Source organism: Chiloscyllium plagiosum, chromosome 2 (assembly GCF_004010195.1).
Source record: "Chiloscyllium plagiosum isolate BGI_BamShark_2017 chromosome 2, ASM401019v2, whole genome shotgun sequence".
Classification (NCBI taxonomy): Eukaryota; Metazoa; Chordata; class Chondrichthyes; order Orectolobiformes; family Hemiscylliidae; genus Chiloscyllium; species Chiloscyllium plagiosum.
Window position 1 is genome coordinate 25,557,388 of NC_057711.1, and position 9,297 is coordinate 25,566,684.

The following is a 9,297-nucleotide window of genomic DNA, read 5'->3' on the forward strand; positions in this document are numbered from 1 at the left end:
CCTTGACCTCTTTCCACCTATCACATTTCCGACACCCCTCCCCCAAGTCCCTCCTCCCCACCTTTTATCTTAGCCTGCTGAACAAACTTCCCTCATTCCTGAAGGGCTTATGCCCGAAACGTCGATTCTCCTGTTCCCTGGATGCTGCCTGACCTGCTGCGCTTTTCCAGCAACACATTTTCGGGCCCTATTCTCTCCCTAGTTACCCTTTTGTCCTTAATATATTTGTAAAAACCCTTTGGATTCTCCTTACTTCTATTTGCCAAAGCTATCTCGTGTTCCCGTTTTGCCCTCCTGATTTCCCTCTTAAGTATACTCCTACTTTCTTTATACTCTAAGGTTTCACTCGATCTATCCTGTCTATACCTGTCATATGCTTCCTTCTTTTTCTTAACCAAACCCTCAATTTCTTTAGTCATCAAGCATTCCCTATACCTACCAGCCTTCCCTTTCACCCTGACAGGAATATACTTTCTCTGGATTCTTGTTATCTCATTTCTGAAGGCTTCCCATTTTCCAGCCCTGCCTTTACCTGCAAACATCTGCCTCCAATCTGCTTTTGAAAGTTCTTGCCTTTCTCCAATTTAGAACTTCAACTTTTAAATCTGGTCTAACCTTTTCCATCACTACTTTAAAAACAAATAGAATTATGGTCGCTTGCCCCAAAGTGCTCCCCCACTGACACCTCAGTCACCTGCCCTGCCTTATTTCCCAAGAGTAGGTCAAGTTTTGCACCTTCTCTAGTAGGTACATCCACATACTGAAATCAGAAAATTGTCTTGTACACACTTAAGAAATTCCTCTCCATCTAAACCTTTATCACTATGGCTGTCCCAGTTGATGTTTGGAAAGTTAAAATCCCCTACCATAATTACCCTATTATTCTTACAGATAGCTGAAATCTCCTTACAAGTTTGTTTCTCAATTCCCTCTGACTATTGGGGGGACTATAATACAATCCCATAAGGTGATCATACCTTTCTTATTTCTCAGTTCCATCCAAATAACAGATTAAGGAACAGATTAATGAGGTGGAATATTCAGCTACATTCATTCTGAATGGTGGAACAGACCCAAAGGCCTGAATGGCCTCCTCCTGTTTTCTACATTCCTATGTTAGTATTCCTAAAGCTGTAAAAATCTCTCACGGCACTTTGTCAGAGATTTACAAGTTCAAATTGTTGTTTTGAACCTTTCATCTGTACTGTTTTCATCTTCGTGCAGACATGATGTACCAAATGGTCTCTCTATGCACCACCATAGTGGGACAGATATCTAAACATCAATGAATCAAAATACAGAAAGGAGATACAGGACTTGGTGATGTGGTGCAATGAGACCAACCTCTCTCTCGATGTTAGTAAAACTAAAGAACTGATCGTTGACTTCGGAACGAAAGGAGGAGAACCTATCCCCATTTAGATCAACGGAACAGAGGTCAAGAGGATGGAGTGTGTCACGTTCTGAGGAGTTATTATAGCTACTGTCCTGGACTTCCCAAGTAGATGCGATGCTCAAGGCACAACAACACTCTTCTTCCTCAGCTGCTCAGGAAATTTGGCATGTCCAAAAGGACCCTCACCAACTTTTACAGATGCATTAATGAAAGCATACTGTCTGGGTGCATAACGGCACGGTACGGCAACTGTAAGACCATAAGAAACAACAGAAGGTGGTGTGCACAGTGCAGATCATCACGGAAGCCAACCTTCCATACGTACACTCCATTTTCATAGCTCATTGCCACAGAAAGGCTGCCAACATCAAAGAACACCAGGTTATAGTCCAACTGGTTTATTTGGAAGCACTAACTTTCACAGTGCTGCTCCTTCATTAGGTGATTAGGACAGCACGATGGCTCAGTAATTAGGACTGCTGCCTCACAGCACCAGGGACCCAGATCCGATTGCAGCCTCAGGCAACTGTCTGTATGGAGTTTGCACATTCTCCCTGCGTCTGCGTGGGTTTCTCCAGGTGCTCCGGTTTCCTCCCACAGTCCAAAGATGTGCAGGCCAGGTGAATTGGCCATGCTAAATTGTCCATAGTGTTATGTGTCATTAGTTAGAGGGAAATGGGTCTGGGTGGATTACTGTTCGGAGGGTCGGTGTGGACTTGTTGGGACGAAGAATCTGCTTCCACATTGTAGGGAATCTAATCTAAACTGGTGTTGTACGATTTTTAACTTTGTAAACCTCAGTCCAGCACTGGCACCTCCAAATCATCGGCATCAAAGAACCATTCCATCCTGGCAAATGATCTTCTACAACCTCTTCCATCGGGCAGAAGACACAGAAGTTTGAACACACACCATTAGGTTCAGGAACAGCTTCTTACTGGCCATCATTAGACTGAGCATTAGACCCACTAACTTCAAATAATGCTGACCTTGCTAAAGTTGATCCTGCCTAGTGCACATCTTGAGAGATGTAACCTTAATGTCTCTTAAGGTTTTTTTCACCCAATGATCTATATTGCCCGTAGTGTTAGGTGCAGGGGTTAAATGTAGGGGAATGGGTCTGGGTGGGTGTGCTTCAGCGTGTCAGTGTGGACTTGTTGGGCCGAAGGGCCTGTTTCCACACTAAGTAATCTAAATATATCCTTGCTTACTGGTAGTTCTTCTATAATATGCGTTCTTGTGTAACAGAACATTATAGAAAAATCACTCTTTTGAAGCAGCAATTAAAGTATTGGTAGTGTAATTACATTATAGTCAACATAAGTTTCAAAAGTTTGAGCTTTAGAAAGTGTCCCCAATTCAATCATGTTACAGCAAATTTGTGTTAATGAAATGCACATTACAACAGAACAACCTGCACTATGATCTGCCTATACTGCTCATAAATCTTTTCACTGTACCTCAGTACACATGACAAGAAATAAACCAATCATATCAATTCTGGCATTCAAACTTGACTTTTCCATTACTGCTATTTTTTGTTTAAATAATTCCTTCACTTTCGCATTCACTAGCATACTGTAATCAAGGAATTTCAGGAACCTAAACTGTTATTGTACTAAAACAATTTAACAAATTGAGATTTTTATTTGTTCATTCATGTAACATGTGCGCCATTAGCTAAACTAGCATTTACTTTCAATCCCTAACTGACCTCAAGAAGGTGGTGATGAGATACCTTCGCTACAGTGCGCAGGAGGTATGGACAAGAGGAAGAGAGTTTACAAGTGGCTGTATTGCAATACAGTGCTGTCCTTTTCCTTCTAGGTCAAGGGGGTTGCAGATTTGGAAGGTAATGCTGAAAATGCGTTTAGTTCACATTATACAGCTGGATTTTCATCAATAATGATGAGGTAATCTCAATTTGCCGGAGCCACATGGGAAATGACTTCATTGGTATTGATGTAATGAATGCACCTGAATCCATTGAGACTTGTACTAGTTCCATGACGAGCTCTAATCTAACAGAACTCACACCATTTTCTGTCTTATCCCACTCTTCCTCATAAGCACTGCTTAGTTTATATACCTCTCAAGTACAAAATGACATTATTCATCAATATCTTTAATGACATTATTCATTTTTACCTACTTCTCCGATGAATATCTGAATCAATTAGCACTTTCATATTGCCCTGCAGTCAAAAATAGAGTACTTTAAATGTTGGAACATCATTTTTAGAACTCTGCAATTCTAATTATGTCCAGCAAGACCAATAACTTGAATTTACATAGCATCTGCAATAGAATCAAATATCCCAAAGCACAAGATACCTTCAGTAACCAGTGCGCAATAAAAGTTGGGATGTTTGTACAATACACAGCATCATTCATGTCTCCTTCAACATAGTTAAATGATCATATAAGAACATACAAGGAACAAGAACATTGCAAATCTACAGCGATTGCCTCAACTTCTGACTTCCCATTGCCAGTCTACAAGGCACAAATTGAGTAGTTATGAAATACTCCCCACTTGCCTGGATGTTTACAGCACTCTAACACTCAAGAGGGTTAACAGACTCCAGGACAAAACAGTCTGCTTGACTAGCAGTATATATCTACCACATTCAATCCCCCCACCATCAAGGAACAATAGCAGTAATGTGAGCTATCTACAAGATGCACTTATGAAACTCATCAGGAGTTCTTAAACACCTCCAAATCCACAACATCTACCATTACAAAGCACAAAGACAGATGTGTGTGAATACCATTGCTTGGAAGGCCCCATCCAAATCTCGCACCATTCTTTCATTATCACTGGGTTAAACCCCTGGTACTCCCTTCATCTCAACACTGTGGAAGCACCAACACACTATCTGAAGTAGTTCAGGATGGTGGCTCATCACCATCTCCTCGCCAAGACAAGGATGGGGAATAAACCTAATCTGGATTAGTGGTGCTGGAAAAGCACAGCAGTTCAGGCAGCATCCGAGGAGCAGTAAAATCGACGTTTCGGGCAAAAGCCCTTCATCAGGAATTCAGGCGGAGTGATAAATGAGAGGAGGGTAGGGGTGGGGAGAAAGTAGGTGAGTGGGGGAGGGGATGAAGATGGAGTGGATAGGTGGAAAAGATAGGCAGGTAGGACAAGTCATGGGGACAATGCTGAGCTGGAGGTTTGGAACTGAGGTGGGGTGGGGAAGGGGAAATGAGGAAACTGTTGAAGTCCACATTGATGCCCTGGGGATGACGTTGTCAGAGGCGGAAGATGAGGCGTTGTTCCTCCATGCGTCTGGTGGTGAGGGAGCAGTGGTGTAGGAGGCCCAGGACCTCCATGTCCTCGGCAGAGTGGGAGGGGGAGTTGAAATGTTGGGCCACAGGGCGGTGTGGTTGATTGGTGCGGGTGTCCCAGAGATGTTCCCTAAAGCGCTCTGCTAGGAAGCGTCCAGTCTCCCAAGTGTAGAGGAGACCACATAGGGAGCAACGGATACAATAAATGATATTGGTGGATGTGCAGGTAAAACGTTGATGGATGTGGAAGGCTCCTTTAGGGCCTTGGATAGAGGTGAGGGAGGGGTGTGGGCGCAGATTTTGCAATTCCTGCGGTGGTAGGGGAAGGTGCCAGGATGGGAGGGTGGGTTGTAGAGGGGCGTGGACCTGACCAGGTAGTCACGGAGGGAGTGGTCTTTGCGGAAGGCGGAAAGGGGTGGGGAGGGAAATATATCCCTGGTGGTGGGGTCCGTTTAGAGGTGGTGGAAATGTCGGCGGATGATTTAGTTTATGCGAAGGTTGGTAGAGTGGAAGGTGAGCACCAGGGCGTTCTGTCCTTGTTACGGTTGGAGGCGTGGGGTCTGAGGGCGGAGGTGCGGAATATGGACGAGATGCATTGGATGGCACCTTTAACCACGTGGGAAGGGAAATTGCGGACTCTAAAGGAGGCCGCCATCTGGTGTGTTCTGTGGTGGAACTGGTCCTCCTGGGAGCAGATATGGCGGAGGAATTGGGAATACGGGATGGCATTTTTGCCGGAGGTAGGATGGGAAGAGGTGTAATCCAGGTAGCTGTGGGAGCCGGTGGGTTTGTAAAAAATGTCGGTGTCAAGACGGTCGTCATTAATGGAGATGGAGAGGTCCAGGAAGGGGAGGGAGGTGTCAGAGATGGTCCAGGTAAATTTAAGGTCAGGGTGGAATGTGGTGAAGTTGATGAATTGCTCAATCTCCTTGCGGGAGCACGATGTGACGCCAATGCAGTAATCAATGCAGCAGAGGAAGAGGTGGGGAGTGGTGCCGGTGTAATTACTGAAGATGGACTGTTCTATGTAGCCAAAGAGACAGGCATAGCTGGGGCCCATACAGGTGCCCATGACTACCCTTTTGGTCTGGAGGAAGTGGGAGGATTGAAAGGAGAAATTGGTAAGGGCGAGGACCAGTTCGGCCAAACGAATGAGAGTGTCGGTGGAAGGGCACTGTTGCGGACATCGGGAAAGGAAGAAACGGAGGGTTGGAGGCCCTGGTCATGGCGGATGGAGGTGTATAGGGACTGGATGTCCATGGTGAAGATAAGGTTTTGGGGGCCAGGGAAGCGGAGGGCTGCACGTTACGAGGGTGAGGGGTTGGAGTGGGTGTTTTAGAGGGGTGGACAGGTAGAGGCGGTCAATGTCGTGGCAGCAGTTGGCTATGAAGAGATCGAGGGCGGGTAAGAGGCCTCGCAGCCCTCCACTCCAACCCCAACCTCACCATGAAACCGGCAGACAAGGGAGGCGCGGTGGTAGTTTGGCACACAGATCTTTATATTGCTGAGGCTAAACGCCAGCTCGCAGACACCTCCTCCTACTGCCCCTTGACCATGACCCCACCTCCCACCACCAAACCATCATCATCTCCCAGACCATCCATAATCTCATTCCCCTCAGGGGATCTCCCATCCACCGCCTCCAACCTCAGTCCCACAACCCCACACCGCCCGTTTCTACCTCCAGCCCAAAATCCACAAACCTGACTGCCCCAACGACCCATTGTCTCAGCCTGCTCCCGCCTCACCAAACTCATTTCTGCATACCTTGACACGGACCTGTCCCCCTTAGTCCAAGAACTCCCCACCTACGTTCGGGATACCACCCACGCCCTCCACGATATTCACTTCCCCGGCCCCCAACACCTTATCTTCACCATGGACATCCAGTCCCTATACACCTCCATCCCCCATCATGAAGGCCTCAAAACTTTCCGCTTCTTCCTTTCCCGCCGAACCAACCAGTACCCTTCCACTGACACCCTCCTTCGACTGACTGAACTGGTCCTCACTCTGAACAACTTCTCTTTCCAATCCTCCCACTTCCTCCAAACCAAAGGAGTAGCCATGGACACCCGCATGGGCCCCGGCTATGCCTGCCTCTTCGTTGGATATGTGGAACAGTCCAACTTCTGCAGCTACATTGGCACCACTCCCCACCTTTTCCTCCGCTACATCGATGACTGTATCGGCGCTACCTCGTGCTCCCTCGAGGAGGTTGAACAGTTCATCCACTTTACTAACACCTTCCACCTCGACCTCAAATTTACGTGGACCATCTCAGACTCCTCCCTCCCCTTCCTAGACCTCTCCATTTCTATCTCGGACGACCAACTCAACACTGACGTTTACTATAAACCAACTGACTGCCACAGCTACCTAGATTACACCTCCTCCCACCCTGCCCCCTGTAAAAACGCCATCACATATCCCCAATTCCTTCGCCTTCGCCGCATCTGCTTCCAGGAGGACCAATTCCAATACCGAACAACCCAGAAAAGACCACTCCCTCCGTGACTCCCTCATCAGATCCACATATCCCTCACCAACCCAACCTCCACTCCCGGCACCTTCCCCTGCAACCGCAAGAAATGCAAAACTTGCGCCCATACCTCCCCCCTCACTTCCCTCCAAGGCCCCAAGGGATCCTTCCATATCCATCAGAAACTCACCTGTACCTCCACACACATCATTTACTGCATCCACTGCACCCGACGTGGCCTCCTATAAATTGGGAAGACAGGCCGCCTACTTGCAGAAAGTTTCAGAGAACACCTCTGGGACACCCGCACCAACCAACCCAACTTCCCCGTGGCTGAACACTTTAACCCCTCCTCCCACTCCTCAAAGGACATGCAGGTCCTTGGCCTCCTCCATCGCCAGACCATGGCAACACGACGCCAAGTCCCTCCTCCCTACCTTTTATCTTAGCTTGCTTGGCACACCCTCCTCATTCCTGAAGAAGGGCTCATGCCCAAAACGCGATTCTCTACTCCTTTGATGCTGCCTGACCTGCTACGCTTTTCCAGCAACACATTTTTAAGCTATGATCTCCAGCATCCACAGTCCTCACTTTCTCCCAGTCTATGTTTGAAAAGTTAAATCCCCTACCATAGCCACCCTATTATTTTTACATAGCTGAGATCCCCTTACAAATTTGTTTCTCAATTTCCCTCTCACTATTAGGGGGTATATAATGCAATCTCACCAACAGAAGTGGTTGGAAGACATTATAACTGGAATGGGGGGTGGCAGAGAAGAGGTATTTGATGATGTTAGCTGCATTGTTGAGACAGCAAGAAGTATGGATGGCGTCAATGGAAGGAAGGTTGGCTTGCTTGATGGATTGGACTGTGTTCACAACTCTAGTTTCTTACAGTCCTGCAAAGAATAGTTGTCATACCAAGCTGTGATACATCCAGATAGAATGTCTTCTATGATGCATGTATAAAACTGATAGAGGTATTTAAAGAAATGCTAATTTTCCTTGTCCTCCTGAAGAAAGAGAGGTGTTGTGCTTTCTTGACATCACATCGTTAAAATAAAAAACCTGATAAGAAGAACCAAATTATAACTACACATAAGGATCTATGTTTTGTCAATATTGCACTTGTCACGGTTCCTCTTAATTTATCAAGCTTGTTTGTGCCTTGGTGTGGCACTTTCTCCCAACTGTATAAGACAGCACTTGCAACGCTACTATCATTTCTGCTCACCCAAAATAGCATCAATTTAGGACAAACTCAAAACGATTATCAACTGCAAAATTTTCAGTACATGAATGATTATTTTAATTACTTTGCGCTGGGTGAGGGAAGAAAGAGATGGAACCAAACACACTGTCCAATAAAATAATTTGATAAGCAAGCCTCAATTTGTTTTTAAAGCGTACGTTTTTGGATTGACTTCGCTTCCTTTCCTTGTGTAAACAAAACGAGTGTAAGAATGGTTTTGGTTTCATCTTAAACAGGCGCTGGCAGTACTATACGTACCTGACAGGAGCTCGCCTTCTCAACATTAAAAGAAAGACAAGTGAAATCAATCATAAACATTCTGGATCCCCAAGGATAGCGTTTTTTTTAACGTTGAGAAACTCAGAAGAAATACACAAATGAAGGCAAAGCAACTACACGAACTCTGCACTGCCAACCTGGCAACTTTTGTAGTCTATACACTTTAGGTAAATGCGCCCTCATAAAAACAAAAGTAGGGCAGGATTCTCTTAAACTCAAGACATTGCAAAGCTCGCCAGGTTAGAGCAACAAAGCGGTGGGAGACAGGAGGTTGCAGCTGATCAGAATGCAGGCAGTCGGATGGGGGGGGGCATTTACCACACCTAAGACACAGAAAGATAGCTTTAGAATAAAAACATAGTACAGGGTAAACACCGCCCCCGTTAGTGCAAGTTGGAGTTATTGTTTATTCATAGAGCGAACAAAAGCCTGAACGGACAAAACGCTATTTTAAAAGAAAATTACCCACCTTTCACTTCACGTCCAGTCCGGTCGCAGCTTGGCTCAGACTGGAACGCCAGCTCCCACTAACGATACGTCACCAACCGCTCCTCATTCCAAACGTGCTCCTGTCTGTCCAGGGGACGTCAACCC

The 9,297-nt window shown here is 46.1% G+C and overlaps 1 protein-coding gene across 2 annotated transcripts in view; it reads right to left on the reverse strand.

Moving 5' to 3' along the window:
* casp3b (caspase 3, apoptosis-related cysteine peptidase b) overlaps positions 1-9,295 on the reverse strand; it is a 40,885-nt gene extending 31,590 nt beyond the window's left edge. For both annotated transcript variants that reach the window (XM_043705779.1, XM_043705770.1), the window contains exon 1: positions 9,173-9,295. The gene's annotated coding sequence lies outside the window, so the exon portion shown is untranslated. The remainder of the gene's footprint in view (positions 1-9,172) is intronic.
* Positions 9,296-9,297: the final 2 nt, after the last annotated feature.